The 17,271-nt window shown below is 40.7% G+C and overlaps 1 protein-coding gene and 1 pseudogene across 1 annotated transcript in view; both read right to left on the bottom strand.

The window, feature by feature from the left end:
• The window catches only part of IL1RAPL2 (interleukin 1 receptor accessory protein like 2), a 1,151,998-nt gene extending 1,138,225 nt beyond the window's left edge, over nt 1–13,773 (bottom strand). The window contains exon 1 of the mRNA XM_058713967.1: nt 12,851–13,773. The gene's annotated coding sequence lies outside the window, so the exon portion shown is untranslated. The remainder of the gene's footprint in view (nt 1–12,850) is intronic.
• LOC131502114 (small ribosomal subunit protein eS6-like) lies at nt 2,073–9,643 on the bottom strand (annotated as a pseudogene).
• Nucleotides 13,774–17,271: the final 3,498 nt, after the last annotated feature.

Raw genomic sequence — 17,271 nt, 5'->3', positions numbered from 1 at the left:
TATAATATATATATTATATTATATATATAATAATATTATTGAGATATAAGTAACATACCATAAATTCACCATCTAAAGTGTACAAGGCATTGGTTTTTAGTATATTCAGAGGTTTGCTTAATCATCAATATAATCAATTTTAGACATTTTTATCACTCCAAAAAGAACCCTCATACCAATTAATAGTTACTCCCCATTGATGCAAATCCATGCCCCAAGCTCATCCCCAGACAACAACTAATATTACTACCTCTATTGATTTTCCTATTCTGAACATGTCATAAAAATGGAATTATATAATACATGGCATTCTATATCTGGTTCCCTCCACTTAGCATAATGTTTTCAAATCTCACCCATTTTGTAGAAAGTGTCAACATTCCATTCCTTTTCTATGGATGATTAATATTCTACTATATCTATATACCAAAATTTGTCTACTTATCAGTTGATGGACATTTGGGCCATTTTCACTTTTTAGTTATTGTGATAAATCGTATCACTTCTTACATTAGTTTCTAATGTACATATATCTAAGCACTGGTCCAGATATTAAAAGATACCATTCTTGATTTCCCAATTCCTTGCCAAGTCACCCAAAATTAATAAAACATATATAGAAAAGCCAGATAATAGCTCTTCAATAGGTACATAATAGGCACTTGAATATTTCCTGATTCAGTGAATCAATGAATGAGAGAAAGTTTTCCTTCAACCCCTACCTCTCCTTTCAGTCATATCCTTATCAGTGCCACCTGGATACTATGTCAAAAATATTAGAGCTGGAAAAGAACACAGAGTCCAGGATTCATTCATTTATGATTAAAGACCCACATATATCAAAAACACCAAATGAGCTTTTTAAAAATATCTATTGCTGCTCCCCTCCACCACTTCCAGAGAACCTAATTAGTTCAGTAACTTTAGGGGATGAGGCCATAGGAAGCTGCCTTTGTAACAAGCATCCCAGGTAATTCCAATGTATCCTAAAGTTTGAGAATTATGTAGTCCAACCTTTCCATTCTACAGAAAATTTAGAACTAGCATGGGGAAGTGACATGCTCAAGGTCACAGAGTATGTCAGAGATAAAATCACAGGGAGCTGAGTTATGAATCCCAATATAGCATTTTTCATTACCTTGGGTACCCTTTGTCACATCCTCACCTTTTCCCTGTGAATAGATACTTCTCTCACAGACTTGCTCTATAAGTGTGTCTGACACATCTTAAATGCTCAAAAGTTATCATTTTTTAAGTTTTGTCCTGTGTGAACCAGATAATAAAAGCATCTTCTATTTTGGCACTGTTTGCTACAAGTATAAAGTAGCAAATATAAGGCCCAAGAAGAGAATACCAGACCCAGGAGGAAGGTCTCTGTGGTTCCTGACCCAAATGTTGAAAAAAAGCCTAACTGGAAAACTCTCCAACCATGGACTTTTGGTGGCCAAAGAAGCTGTTTAGTGACATTTCCTATCCAAAGTTCTGAAACCACTGTGTACTCCCACTGTGATCTATTTAAAGGAGCCAGCTCCTCTTAGAAAACAGTTTCTGGGGCGCCTGGGTGGCGCAGTCGGTTAAGCGTCCGACTTCAGCCAGGTCACGATCTCGCGGTCCGTGGGTTCGAGCCCCGCGTCAGGCTCTGGGCTGATGGCTCGGAGCCTGGAGCCTGTTTCCGATTCTGTGTCTCCCTCTCTCTCTGCCCCTCCCCCGTTCATGCTCTGTCTCTCTCTGTCCCAAAAATAAATAAAAAACGTTGAAAAAAAAATTTAAAAAAATAAAAAATAAAAAAAATAAAAAAAATAAAAAAAATAAAAAAAAAAAAAAAAAGAAAACAGTTTCTGCCAAGTTTTTGATCAGAGGGAAATCATAAAGTAGGTGAGATTCAGCCATGACTAAAAGGTAGTAGAAATTGTTCTAAGTGAAAGTTGACATGCCTATCAAAAAGACTCAGGGCAAACCCATTACCATGAATCATACCATCCTCATTGCTCTGCACCTTAACTTTTTTCCCCTGATTTCTGATCTTATTTGTTACTCTTAGAACATCTCTTTTTTGACTGGACTTGGATTTAGAGGTAGAAGCTCTCAGAGAGGAAAGCCTCCATCTCTTGGAAATCTGCTCCTGGTGTTTTTCTTTGGCCTCCTTCATTCACTTGGCCAAAAGCTTAGCATATTCTGCAGCCTCTTCCTTATTTTTCTTAGTACACTGCTTCTTCAGAGCAATACACTAACATTTGTGTTGGAGGACATGTGGAGTAACAAGATGCTGAATCTTGGGCCCTCTGGTTTTAGGTTTCTTACCCTCTTGTTTAGGGGCCTTCTCACAACATACCGACAGACGTCATCTTATTTAGAGAGACTAAAACGTCTGCAGATTCTGTGACCTCTTTTGGGCCCCAGGCAATGAGGCATAGTAGTATCAGTGAGTCCAGGAATATCCTTCTCTCCTTTTTTCACAATGATCAAGTTGAGAACACTGAGATTGGTGTCCATAATGCACCCCAAACACATTCGTGCTTTCTTTCTCCATTCCTCCCTAGTCTGTAGCAGAAATGCTCCTTATTCAGCAGCAGGTAGACACAGCCATGAGACAAGACACCCTGCTTCATGAGGAAGCCTTATTTGTCATTGCCACCACTGATTCAGACCATGTAACCCTTCAATTCTTCACCCAGAGCATCAGCAGCAACTTCTATGGTCATACACTTCTCCTAAAAGATAGAAAGTTTGGACTCATCTACCACTTCAATGAGTTTCTGGCAGCCAGTAACTGGGAAAGAGATGTTCATATTAATCCTAAAGCAGCTTACCCCCTCCAAGGTGCCACAAAAGACAGTATACCTTAACTTTTTGAAAATTATTTTTTTCAAATATTTATATAGTACTACAAGATTAACATAAAACAGCAGTATTCTGCTCCATCCTCCTGAGTCCTTCTTCCTAAAGACAATTTTGAACTTTTTAAGCTATTTCTTTTGTTATTTATCTCCATGGTTACAAATAATATGCTCTTAGTTTTACTTAATTAGCCAATATTATATATTACTACTGACTTCTTAATATGGAAGATAGTGACCAGTTACCTTCCCTCAATTCTTCAGATATAGCTATACCAAAGTTTTACACGATTAGGAATATTTACTTCCAAACTAAATAGTATATTATAACTTAATTTCCTTTCTTATACAACTTTTTGTTTTCACTGGAGTTAGTAATTGTCTCATTTTTATTTGAGGGAGCTTTCATTTCACTTCTTTTTTTTTTTTTTTTTTTTTTTTTTAATTTTTTTTTCAACATTTTTTATTTATTTTTGGGACAGAGAGAGACAGAGCATGAACGGGGGAGGGGCAGAGAGAGAGGGAGACACAGAATCGGAAACGGGCTCCAGGCTCCGAGCCATCAGCCCAGAGCCTGACGCGGGGCTCGAACTCACGGACCGCGAGATCGTGACCTGGCTGAAGTCGGACGCTTAACCGACTGCGCCACCCAGGCGCCCCTTCACTTCTTTTTTCTATGTGAAGTAGCAGACAGTGTCAACTGTTGAGTGAGTAGAGAGGTAGTTGAAAAGGAAATTTGAAATAGTCAGTTTGGGGCTAGAGGGAAAGAAGTCATTAGTGAACACAGAATATCTAGGTAACATTGAGGGTTCAAATGAGGTGAAAAGTCATGAATTTATAAGTGATACCAGTCTACAAAACTGTGTGATTTTTTTCCAACTGTGCTCAATTGTAAGAAAGGAGGCAATGGACAATTATTCCAGGGCTGAGTTTCACCAAAACGATTCAATGGAAAGAAAAGGATGGGCAATGGAACAAAAGTTGAAGATATCAAATAACAGAAGTGAAATGAAAGCTCTACTTCCTTCCACCACACCGTTGACACACACACACACACACACACACACACACACACACACACACGTATATCTTTCTCCTTGGTTATAATTGAGGAGGGTCCTTCTTCTGTATAATGTTAACCTATCTGCCTAGGAGGATAATGAAAGACATGAAATTCCTGAACACAGAATCCAGTAGAATTATTTACTTTGAACAAAACACTAAGAATTAGAGGAGTAAAGAAAAGGAGGGGAAAGGGAGGTGTGTGCACACACAAACTCACATGCAAGTATAGAGCTAGAAAGTCAAGTATAACAGTGAAATACAAGATGACAGGATCGGCTTGAATGGGGAATATAGTTTGAGATAAATGGTGAATATTTGGAATAGCTACAATGGAGAACTGATGGGAGATAAAGTTTAATAGGCACATATAAAAAGTCTTCCTAGCAGCTCTGGAGACCCCAGATGAGGCTGGAGACCATACACTGGTTGTGGCACTAGACCTGATAAAAGTATGATTTTCTGCAAGGATAGTTCAGCCATAGATGTTGGAGCATAGAAAGTGGTGGTTAGATGGATCCAAGAATGGTGGTTGGGTAGGTGGGGGTATGGGCAGGTTTAGTGACAAGATGAATCTAGAATTAGATAACGATATTAGCAAGAGGAACATACTACAAGGTTTAGGCTGGGTAAGAAAGGAAACAATATCACAAAAGGGTCACAAGGCTTCTCACTAGGCTCAACTTGAAAATAATTGTACATTTTAGGTTCCAAAGCAAAAGGTTCAGGGGTATTCCCATTACTCTTTTCAGTTGCAAAATGCAGTTATCTTTCTATCATGAGACTACATCAGTAATACCTCTAAATAATAATTGGGCTTTTGATCAATATGTATCATAGTACTAATGCCTCATATTACCTTTTTAAAAAAGAAAAAAAAGACAAAATAGAAGAGTTGAAAGATTTATGTCCATGACACAATCTGAGGCTTTAAGTCAATTTTAATATCATGCATTTTTATGATTATAGAAGTAACATACCCTAATGTAGAAAATTTGAAAGCTACACAAAGGAACCAAAAGAACCTCTTATAAAGGCCTTCAGGAAAAAAATAACTAAATTACTTTAGCATATATATGTATATAGAGTTTTGTGTCATGTTTAAATGCAATGGTTTCTGGAGCTAGACTGGCTGGGTTCTTATCCCAGAACAGTCATTTTAATAGCTATATACAAATAAATATATATGAGATTTTTCAATACATATATATGAGATTTTGGTCACAGTCCTTGGTTCAAACTCACTATCAAAACAACGTATTAAATAATTGTTGAAGATGTGTCATAGATACATGGGGTTCATATTATTCTTCCTAATTTTATCATATTAACCTTAAAAAGTTTTAAAAAATAGTCTTTTCCAATGAGTATTAAAAGGTCAGAAAGAAAAAAATATATTAAACAACCCATTAAAAAGGGTATTAAATAAGAATTTTGGATTAGACCTTAGGGAAATAGATTTTTGTATCCTAGAAAGCTGAAGGCAGGTGTTTTGCACAGGGTTATCCGGGCACTGATCTGGCTTTCTTTCCCCATCTGAGAGTGTGCCCTTGTTAATGCTGAGTTTGATTCAAGAACCAGAATAGTCTGTTGTTAGTTCTAAACATCCCCTTAAATGGAAGTTCACAGATTATTAATACAAGTTTTTTTCTTTTTTTAGAATGGTGACATAGACTCTGAGTATAAAAAAAACAACAACAAACTCATGTTTCAGGGGAAAATCAGCTATATTTTCAGACCTGGCAGGACTATTCCCTGTACAGATAGTGGCACTAGCAGGTATAAATCTATAGGGAACTAGGGACCAGGGTAAGTCCATGACAGGATATTCTGCATCCACTGCCACCTTATGAAGCTTTCTCCCTAAGTAAATCAGGACATTACAATGTGTGGTCCTTTCCCCGCCAATCCGTAACACCAGAAATACTGCAGGTGTTATTAGAATTGGGATGTGAAATACTGCAATAAGCATATGTTGGTATGTATGTATTTGTAATATAAAAAAATAAGAATCCAAATAACACTTTATTATTTGGGGGTGGTTAGCTGATGGATAATTATATTTTGGAGTAAATATAGGTCTCAATCTATCACATATTGTGATTATTTGTCCCAATTTGTCTTTATGTTACTGTTGTGTATTTTGCACATATACATTTTCAATGTTAAATAAAATGACCCATTTTTCTTGTTTCTTCCTTTATTTTTATTACAAAATCCTTCCATGTCACTTTTATTTTACTCTAGCTATTACATATTTTCCTTTTTTTCATATTTAACACTTGAATCCTTCTGAAATTTACATCTGACTAGCTTATCTTGTCAATGATATAAGCATAAAAATAACTGCCACCATGCATTAAGTATTTGAGTACTGTGTGCTGAGATCAGAACTTTATATGCATTAATATCACATATGCTTTTATCATTGTCCCTGAAAATACAAATAACTAAAATCACATTTTTATTTTTGTTTAATGTTTATTTTTGACAGAGAGAGAGAGAGACAAAGTGTGAGCAGGGGAGGGGCAGAGAGAGAGGAAGACACAGAATCCAAGGCATGCTCCAGGTTCTGAGCTGTTAGCATAGAGAACAACCTGGGACTCGAACCCACAAACGAGATCATGACCCGAGCTGAAGTCTGACGCTTAAATGATTCAGCCACCCAGGCGCCCCAAGCACAAATGTTTTTTTAAAAGAAAATTCCAAATCCCTCCACCTATAACTAGCATTTCAGTGAATAATTTTCTATTCATTTTCATATGCTTATATGCACATGTAGATGTATAGAAATACACAGATGTATATAGAAATTGAATTATGCTGCGTTGTAACCTGTATTTGCCATATCAATTCATATCAATAAATGTAGGTTTACATTATCTTTAATGTGTATGTAGTAACTGGCTAAAACAGATCTCAATTTAACTAGTCAATCCAGTATTAGAGCCAGTTAGGTTGTTTATGGCACTTTTTTTTTTTTACTATACACAAAATGTTAACGAATATTCTTATGTATATATCTTCTAGCACTTCATCTTAGAATAAATTCTAATGAAATTGCTAGATCATAGAAGGTATGTACATTTTACATTTTTATACAGATTGCCAAATACACCTCTGGAAATGTACCAACTTAAATGGTGCATTAGATCATCTATATTCCCACAACCTTACCAAAACTACATTTTAAACTTTCTCTAATCTGATAGGTAAAAACTATTATTTTTTACTTGCAAAGTGAGTTTGTCTATTGGTATTCCTTTTTTATTAATATTCTGTTCATAACTTTTCACCATTTTTCTATTAGGACATTTATTTTTTTAATATGTAGGAGTTATTTATATACTAAGAATATTTACCCTTTGTTATAGGTCACAGATATTTCCTAGTTTTTTTTTTGCCATACAGATTCTTTGAAGGTAAAATTTACTAATCTTTAAGCCTTCAGTCTTCATAAAATGATTAGAAAATCCTCAATCTCAAAATTCTAAAAATATTATAAATATGTTAAATTATAACTAAATAAAATTTAAAATATAAAATATTTTCTAGTACCTTTATAGTTTTTTTCATTTAAATCTTTGATCGCTGGAGCTAATTTTGATCTAAATTCTGAATATACACATAGGCTTATTAAATTTCCTTTAAATGACTAGTCCTGTCTTAATCACATTTATTGGGAAAAAAATCTTTTCCCCCAGTCCACAGGTATGAAATGGCTCTTTATTGAAAAATCCATAGTGTATTTGGAAATAGTCTACTATTTCCAAAGAGACCCTGTTCAGTTACACTGGTCTGTCTGCTTCCACACAAGTACCATAGTACTTAATTAGTGTTATTTCTAATACAATTTATACGTGAAAGAGCAAGTTCCTTGTAATTATTCTTCAAAATTTCATCTGGAATTTTGGTGTTTGATGTCATATAAATATTTCCTTTCTCTCTCAAATGGAATCAAAGTGATTCTTATGTTACTGATTTGTGTTCTGAGAGGGAAGGAAAGTGGCAACACTATGGCATGAAAGACTGAATAACTCTGCATAAAACCATAAAAACAGTTGCCTTTGTGAACATGTTTCTAGATGGAAAAAAACATGGAGAACCCTTGTTACGCAACAGCACTACCCAACAGAACTTTCTACAGCAATGGAAATGTTCTATAGCTGCACTTTCCAATACAGTAATCATTAGCTACATGTGGCTACTGAACAGTTGAAATGTGGCTAGTGTGACTAAGGAACCAATTTTGTAGTTTTATTTCATTGTAACCAATTTAAATTTATACAACCATGTATTTATTGGACAGAGCACTTCTAAAGCTTAACTATTAAAAAATAACTGCCCTATTATACTGTTTCATAGCATTGCTGGATCATAATAGATTTGACAATTATTTAAACTGAAACAATAATTTAGATAGATATTTTCAATAAATGTTAAGGCTAACCCTGAGATCACGATGGCAGTTCAATTAAATATATAATGGATGGCCCCTGTATGCATGGCACTCTTGCAGAATAAGGGACAGATATCATAGCCTTCAAGAAATTTAAACTTTAGTAGAGGAGATAAAGTGATAAATAGCAATAATGTTTTCAGAATAAGGTAAGTACCGTAAAAGAAGAATGGACAAAGTATCAAGAGAGTTTCAAGAAGGGAGAAATTATTTTGGCTATGGAGCATGAAAGAGAAATTAAGGAAGGCTGCATGAAAGAGGTGTCACTTAAACTACTTCTTGAATATGGTTCATTCTCAACAAGCAGAGAAGTAGAGATGGGAGAAGGAGGAGAAAGATACTCCAAGTTAAAAGAATGGCATAAGCAGAGGCACACAGTATGACTAACAAAAGTTATGTTGGATAATGGTGAGTGGCCTGGTCCAGCTAAACCATCATGTGAACAGGAAGGTATTTAATGTATCAAGCAATTCTTATTGTTAGAAACTCTCAGATTCCATAAAAATCCACACCACTTAATATCCACTCACTAGGTATCAGTGCTCTTAAGAATTAAATGGACTTCAGGAAGATTAGTCCTAATATGCAGGACATAGTGAATTGGAGAGCAGACTAAAAACAAAAAGAGGCTTTTATAGCAGGCCAGGTCAAGGACGGAAGGGAAGGGAGGTGAGGGAAAGAAAGAAAGGGGGAAAAAGTAAAGGAAAAGAAAGAAGGAAAGAATCTAAAGGATTTGACAGGGAGTGGTAGTGGTAGGAATGTAAAGAGAAAAGCTATTCCAGAGACAAAATTCAGGGCATTTAATAAAAGATAGGATGCAGGAGGCAGGAATGGAGGAGACATTCAGAAGTCACAGATGAATGAGATTGAAGGGAAAGGGATGCCAAAATAGTGTTTGAATATATTTTACATGCCAATAAAACGCCCAGATAGAAGAATAAAGCAAGCCAGTCAAAAAGCATTTGAGAACTCAGGAGGGAAGCCAAGGTACCACTACATGAAGAGGTCAGATTAAAGGAGGAAAATAAAGCAAGAAGAAGGGTAAAGCTTGGCTCCTTGGCAGAGAGAATATGTATTTAGGTTACTTGATCAAAGATTTGGAGCTATGTCTGTGAGTAGGGAAGAGACTGACCGAAGAGAAACTGACCCATAATGGACTCACTCCAGTGCCTCCAAGCTCATTGGGAGCCAGGTCAAAGTGAACCAGTCCAGAGTCTGAATTCATAATAGCTTTAGCCAAATAGACCCATGCAGTACATCTCTGTGTCTTATATTGGCCAGGCATGTTTCACTTTGGCAAATCCCTTGGCACTGACAGCTCTGAGTGTAAAGTTAATAAAAAGCTTATTTTCAAGTCCTATCTCAGGATAATTAAGGTACACATTGCACATTTAACATTTATTTCTCCTTCTCCAGCAGGTTAACTCTGATCATGGCTTCCTGCTATAGGCTCAAGAAATAAACCTTAGGGATTAAAGAGTGTGGGCTACTGGCTACAGCTAGAAACCAGTCCTAAAAAGCCCCATTAGCCCACACCTTGAGGTTTGGTGATTTTTTCTTACTTTTACACCTTTTTACTAAACAGCTGAAACTTAGGATTCTTTTTTTTTTTCCTTCTACTTGGTTGTGGTGCATTTTCATCAAATAGCTTATGGCACTTTTCAAATGAAGAAGGCAACGTGTGTATTCTTCTAACAGTCCTGGCTATAATCAGTACTGTTGTAGTTACAGAAATCACCAAGTACAAAGGAGAAAATGTATTTTTCTCCTTTAAGTTTCATCATGCTGCAACAACCTGTCACAGAATCTACTACAGACCAAACTGCACACAGTGACGATTTCCTTTAAGAGGCAGATGTGAACACACAATTCTGTTTTACTGAGCATGTGATCACTTCAATCTTATTTTATTTCACCTTCCCTGCCTTTCCCCCTCTCAAATGGCAAATGCTTTACCCTGAGCCACTTCAGTGAACTATACAACCCAACATAATTGGTAATGTGAATTTTATTGTTTTAAATGAAATTGGAAGAGTCACTTCAAAATCCACCTCTTTTATAAGGCTGGACTCTTTGGTATATGTCTTCTTAAAGCTAAATAAAACTTCCAGTAGCTTTGTACCTATAGAAAAACACGCCAGGTGGGTAATTTGGGCTATTCTCCAGATAGCCACACCATCCCTTCACCTGGCAAGCAGCATATGCTTGCTTGGACTATATCACCAATTACTGACACACAAGAAAGTTCTACTCAGTTAAAAAGCCAGGTCTCAGGAAGTGAATGGGTAAATCAAGACTCAAACCTGATTTCACCTGTAAAAACCCTACATCCCACCCCCCATGTCTGACCAGTGCCTTTAGCTTCTTCATAGAGAGGGCTTAGGAGTCCCATAGAAAATGATAATGGCCCATTGCTCAACCTGAGTGAAGACCACCCAGAAATCTGTGAGGGCAGCAGTGACCACACTGCAAAGCCTGGCTTAAATTCCCAGCCCTACTGCTCTGAAGGCCTGTCCTTGGCCTATCAGGCAGAAGCAAAGGCTGCCAAGGCTGGGCTGTCACTGAGGAAGCTTTGGTTGCTTCCTGCCCCTCCTCCTGACCAGACCAGCTAGAGCTAGAATAGGGGAACCAGGAGCCTTTGGTGCCAAAGCCTTTTACTCACCCATAAATGCTTTCTATTTAAATCATCTGCTTCCACCACTGGTATTGCAGGCTGTCTAGCCCAAGGTAGCCCCCAAATTGGAGAGCTCACATGGTGAGACAGCAGCTCAGAGTTGGAGCCACCGCATGGGTCAAGACATCTGTGGCCAAATAGGAGTGGCCCTATAGTAGGGGTTACTCTGCGGAGGGGTAGAAAGAGTGAAATGGGAGCAGGTAGAAACTTCCCCTGAAGACTCTGGGTGAGGCATACCTAGGAATTTCACTTCTCCAGGTCCCAGAATTGTTGCCTAATTCCTGTCTGTGGAAGTAAGGAGCTCTGGAAAAAAAACAAAAAACATGTTCTGAGGTGCAAGACCCACAGAAGTTGAAGTGCCTATTACCCTGTTGGGAAAGAGCCCAGTCGTGCAGCATTTGCATGAGCACTATGTTTCATCCAACTCCTCATGAGAGCCTGAGAGTGTCAGTGGGGAAATGGCCCCCAGTCCCCACACCTGTCCTGGACACTTAACTCCTTCCTTCCCAGGGGCCCTGTAACTGAGGTAGCCTTCCTGAGGCTGAAATTGCAAGACCTCAGGGACCTGTCTTTTCCTTCCTCCCTCCTTCCTTACTTGACGTCTGATGCCTAGCTGTGCCACGTGTTCAGTAATCCACAACTTGTCTCCCCTGGCCAGGAACAGGGAGAAGGATTTCTTCTTGGAAGTCTACAGAAGGTGGGATTGAATGTCATGGTGGGGGGAGGGGGTAAATTATTCCTGAATATACCCCTCAAAAAACAAAACACCCATAATAGTCCGAAAAGTAGCTTTTAGCTGAGAGGTACTTTTCTAGCACTTCAGCCCAGCCACAACCTTTGTGGGTGGCATAGAGAAAACCTTAAATACCACTTTACTAATTTTTCCCTCCTTGGTCCCTGCGTCCCAGAGATGGGGAAGAGGAGCGGTTGTAGAAACCAGGAGAAACCCTTACAGCAGAGAATTATAATACACACTTCCTTTGCTAGGTTTCTTTGCCAAAGCATTTTTCTTAGACGTCTGACAGTAAGTAACAAATCAAGTTGGTTGCTCCAATCCGGACCCAGAGCAACAAGGCAGGTCACACTGAGTGGCTGTCCCTCCTCACCCTTTCCTCCCTCTCAAGGGTTCCTTCTCCGGAAGTCTGAAGCACTGCTTAGGGCAGGTGGGTCCTCTCCAAGCCCTTCAGCAATGGTTCTGATAGGGTCACTCAACCTGAAAAACCGGCTCAATGGGGAGCAGGGATTCCTGTGGGGAGAGAAAATTGAGGGTCCCAGAGTCTGCGCTGGGGTCCCTTGGGTTTTGAAGGGAGGTAGAGATGGTCTTAGATCACCGAGCTCTCTCTTCTCCCCTGCTTGCTGGGAATCCCCCAGGAGCTGGAGCACATCGCTGCTCCTTCGCCTAGGAGACTCCTTGAGCCCTATCCTTGCACCGCTTGCTCTCCTGGTGGCGGGCAGAAATGTGGACAGAATCAGAAGAGCCCAGTGGGAAAGTGCCTTCCAGGCTACAGAGTCCCGCGTCAGAAGCAGAAACCATAAAGATAAGGTTGCAAGAATGCAACTCAACTGCTCTCCTGCACCTGGCAGGCAGCGCGCGCTCCTTCAAGGCGAGGAGCCCCTGGCCTTGGGAGTCCCTAAACTTTCTGGGAAAGGTGAAGGGGGAGAAACAAAACTGTCAAGTGTTTCCAGGAGCAGGAACCAGGGCTGAAGGAGAGGTAGAGTCTCTGTTGGCCGCAACCAGCCTGCTCCCTTCTGTCACCTGAGAGCCTAGCACATTCTCTCCTCCCCAGCCAACTGTCCCGTTATGCACAGGAGCATTACCTGAGTCTTGCACAGCAACCGGCGACGTCCAGCAGGGCTCAGGCATGCAGTTCCACGTCTGGGGCGATGGGCCGCAGTCCAGGGCTAAATGGAGAGCTGGGTTCCAAACAGCGTGGGCTTGAGCTTCCAGGGCGAAAAGGGAGGCTACCCAAAGGCGATTGGAGCTGAAGGCGGCTTGGAGGAAAACGTGTCTTTGAGAGCAGCAGAAGGAGCAGCCCCGCCTGTTTTCTCCACTCCCGGTCCTAGCCAAAGAGAATGCTAGGAAACTTGTCCCCACCCAGGGAGGATTTCTAGAGTTCAGGAGAGCTTTTGTGGACTTTAGGGGGAGCTGGGCAGGGAGAGGCTAAAAAGGGTTCCTAAATTACTCTTCCCCTTCGCTAGAACCTCGGGCGCCTCCTCTTGGCTCCGTGACCAGACTCTTCTAAGTCGCCTGCCTCTCAACCTCTTCCTTTGCTACTTTGCTTCAGAGCAGTAGTGCTCCAGCCACACCTTGTCTTGGCCAAATGGTACACCGAGGGATGCAGGGGCCTCAGCCTGTGGCTCTCTCTCCTCATGAGGCACGCATGCCCTAAAGGGCAGCAGCCCTACCGCCCAGACCGCAGCGCAGGCTGCAGGTGCCAACTCTGCCTGCCCACCTCTCTCCCGCCTGTTCGCTGCTCCAGGCTTTCCCCCGGAACTCTCTCCAGTCTGCGCGCAAAAACCTACACGTCCCCCCTCGCTCCGAAGAGGGAGCAGCGCCCCGGAAGTGCGCTTCAGGCTCGCGTTACATTCTGCCACGGCTGTTGCTGCCTCCAAAAGGCCTAGAGTGGGGGTATGAAGGTAGTGGAAATCACCTAGAGCTGCGTCTCCGACGCTAACAGTTTGGTGCCTCCGGGCTGACTGATTGCACCGGGAGGGAGGTGGAGATTAGAAAGCACCGGTCAGGCGCGTCACGGAAAAGGGTTGCTACTGCTCCTCCTCTTCCACACCCTTTTGGATTTGGAGCTCGGGGAGGGAAGGGGAGGAAGACTGGGAAAGGCTGCCAAACCCGAGTCCCCCATCCCCGGGTTAAAAAAAAAAAAAAAAGGCACTTCCCTCTTACCTTTCCTCGGTGAAGGAAAGTGCGTCCCGGCAGCGCCGTCTAGTGTCCGTACCAGAGTAGGCCGGCATACAGAATTGGGGGGAGCGCTCAACTGAGTGCAGGCATAGGAAGCCACAAAGCAAAGTTTTTCAATAATCCTGGTCCCTAGTTCCAAACACTGAATAGGTATCTAGCTCAACCAGGAGTTTACCGGCTTGGTTCCCCCCAGGCAAGAAGTTAATATTAAAAACGCAGTCCGGGGGCGCCTGGGTGGCTCAGTCGGTTGAGCATCCGACTTCAGCTCAGGTCGTGATCTCCTGGTTTATGAGTTCGAGCCCCCAATCGGGCTCCGTGCTAACAGCTCAGAGCCTGGAGCCTGCTTCACATTCTGTGTCTCCTCCCCTCTCTGTCCCTCCTATGCTCATGCTCTGTCTCTGTCTCTCAAAAATAAATAAACGTTAAGAAAAAAAATTAAAAAAAAAAGTAACACAGTCCAATTGTGTTCATAATGCGAGTTTCCCAGTCCCAGAGAGAACTCCTTTCCACCCCTCCCACTTTAGAGATCCCTAAATCTCAGGGTTCTCCAGCCCTGACAACCGAACAGTGAGGAGGGTTCTGGGACCCCAGGAGGGGGTTGGAGGTGTAACCTGGACCTTGATTGTTCCAGCCGAATGCCTGAGGCTCACCAGAGAAGATCCTGACCACCTGCTTTCCAAGGTCACACAGCTCAGGAGCTCCTTTAAGAGTGATAGGGAAGAGGGACTGCGACTTAGAAACCATCAGGATCTGAATTGCAGCCCAGGAAGAGTCCCGTTTCCTTTCCAGGTATCTCCCAGAGCGTTCCACTTGGCTCACGGGCTTCTTGCTGATTAACACACTTAACAGGATTGCTCATGTAAGGGGTGAGCTGAGCGCTGGGCCAAGCATTTTCTGCTGCGCTGGGATCCTATCTGTCTTTCTCTGAGCTTTCTCCAGCTGTTCTCCTGAGGCTGCTCCATCGCTCTGCGTTAGCTACGGAGAGTGAAATGAGCCAGAGATGGAGACAGGGACTGAGAGGGGGTAACTGAGAACTCTGTGCCTGGTGCGCAGCACAGACCCAAGCCCGCCTTCCTTGGCCACTTAGCTTTGGTCCACCATCAACTGGATTTTTAAAGTCTGAGCCTGAGCCTGTGCACAATTAAAATTACAGTCCCTTCCTCACCTCTCCTACCAAGTTTATGCATTCTTTTTTTCCCATGAACCATCTCACCCATCATATCCCTCCAAACCCCACCCTGAAAAATTCCTTCTGGATTGAGGTTAAGTTGGGGAATCAAGACACTTCAGAAAAGTCCTTTCAGCAGGAACCAATATTAAGTTACCCTCCCAGATTTTTGTTGTTTATATGCATAGGGTGGGGGTGGGTGAGGAGACTATATTTTTGAAACAGGGGAAATGTGCTACAGTTTTTTCTTGTTTTGTAACAACACTTAAGATAAAAGCCCATTCTTCTGACAGGTACTAGACAGCCAATTTCCCTTCCTCTTTGCTAGAAAGTTCATGTAAACTTCATTCTGCCTGTGTACTTGTCCTGCACAGCCTGCTTCACTGCTTCCAGCCTGCCTGACCTATATTCATGTTGTGTTCAATGCCATATGCTTCCATCCTGCCAGTGACTGCACCAACACAGGGTAAACCTGTCTTGTTGGGTGCCTGGTGCGTCCAATCTAGCCTTTTAAAAGGACCAGGCCCTCAGACCCTGGGCCTGAGTTGAGCAGCTAGGCTCTCATGGGTAAGGCCTTTTGGCCAAACCATGAGGTGTCTCACATTTAGGGTGTTAAGGAGCTAGCAGTAGGAGTGAAGGGAGCTCATTGAGGATAGCAGCCAATAATATCCTTTGGCAAATTGTGAAGTAGACAACACATTAAAAAAATACAAAAAACAAAAGCCCCATATTCCTATCCTGTGGATTCCTTACCTAATTTCACCCAGCTTCACTCTAACACCCAGTGTCCCTTTATGTGTCCAAGTTTTGTCCCTCCCATGCCATCAAAACTTACTCTCCTGTGTACTTACCATCTTCCAGTAGAGGACTGCTGAGCGTGGTGGGTTTTCCAGTCTGATAAATGACTAGGCAGGATTACCTTACTCTCCTGAGTAATATCATCCTTCACCCAAGATCTTAAGAAGACTTTCCAGAACTGGGAATTTAAGGGACCATGGAATATCAATGGGTTTGCTTTGGATGGGAAAAGGCTCTTCCTACCCATCAAAGAGGGCCACTTGTTTGGCTAATCCTTCCTACTGGTCTGGTTTGTGGTTAAATGAAGAGATCTCAAAGAATTTGAGGAATGTAAGAATAAAGAGTCCAAACTGGAACAAGAGGCCAAGAAAACGGGGAAGGAACCAGTGACCTCTCAAAAACAAGTCAGGCTCTCTTCATTTTCTTTTGTGGATATAATTTATCATCTGGTGCAATTTCCTTACTCTAATATAACATTGTTCCTACCCACCCAATTTGTGTTGTTATTGTCAAATATATTGCATTTCTGTATGTTATAAGCCCAGCAACATAATTATATATAATGCATATATGAATATATACACACATACATATGTATATATATATATATATATATATATATATATATATATGGATATGTATTATTTTATACAATTAAATAACTGAAGGGAATAACGAAAAATATTTATATTGCCTTTTGTAAATATATAATTATCTTTCTGGTATTGTTTTTTCATGTGGATTGAAATTACTTTGTTGGGTCATTTGCTTTCATACTGAAGAACCTCAACTAGTATTTCTTACAAAATGGGTCTTCTTGCAACACATTTTCTCATTTTATCTGAGAATGTTTTTTATTTTGCCTTAATTTTTTAAAGCTAGTTTTGCTGAATGTAGAGGGATTCTTCATTGATAGTTTCTTTTTCTTTCAGCACTGAGTATGCAATCCCATTGCCTTCTGCCATCCGTTGTTTCTGAAAGAAATTATCTGTGTATTTTATTAGGGTTCTCTTGTATGTGGTGAGTCATTTCTCTCTTGCTGCTTTTAGCATTTTTCTCTTTGTTGGCTTTCAACACTTTTACTATGATGTGTCTACACATGGATCTCTTGGTGTTTATCCTTTATAGTTTACTGAACTTCTTGGATATATAGATTACCGATAACCATCAAATGGATTTTCAGCCACTATTTCCACAATTGTTTTTTCTGCTCCTTTCTCTCTTAACTTTCAGGTATTCCCACTATACATAATTTAGTGTGTTTTAATAGTGTCCCATATTTCACCAAGACCCTATTCTTTTTTTTCATTATTTTCCCCTGTCCTTCAGATATTAATATATAACTATCTATTTTCAAGT

The sequence above is a fragment of the Neofelis nebulosa genome, chromosome X (assembly GCF_028018385.1).
Source record: "Neofelis nebulosa isolate mNeoNeb1 chromosome X, mNeoNeb1.pri, whole genome shotgun sequence".
Lineage (NCBI taxonomy): Eukaryota > Metazoa > Chordata > Mammalia > Carnivora > Felidae > Neofelis > Neofelis nebulosa.
Note: the sequence above shows the minus strand (reverse complement) of the source record. Positions and strands in the feature narration are given on the sequence as shown.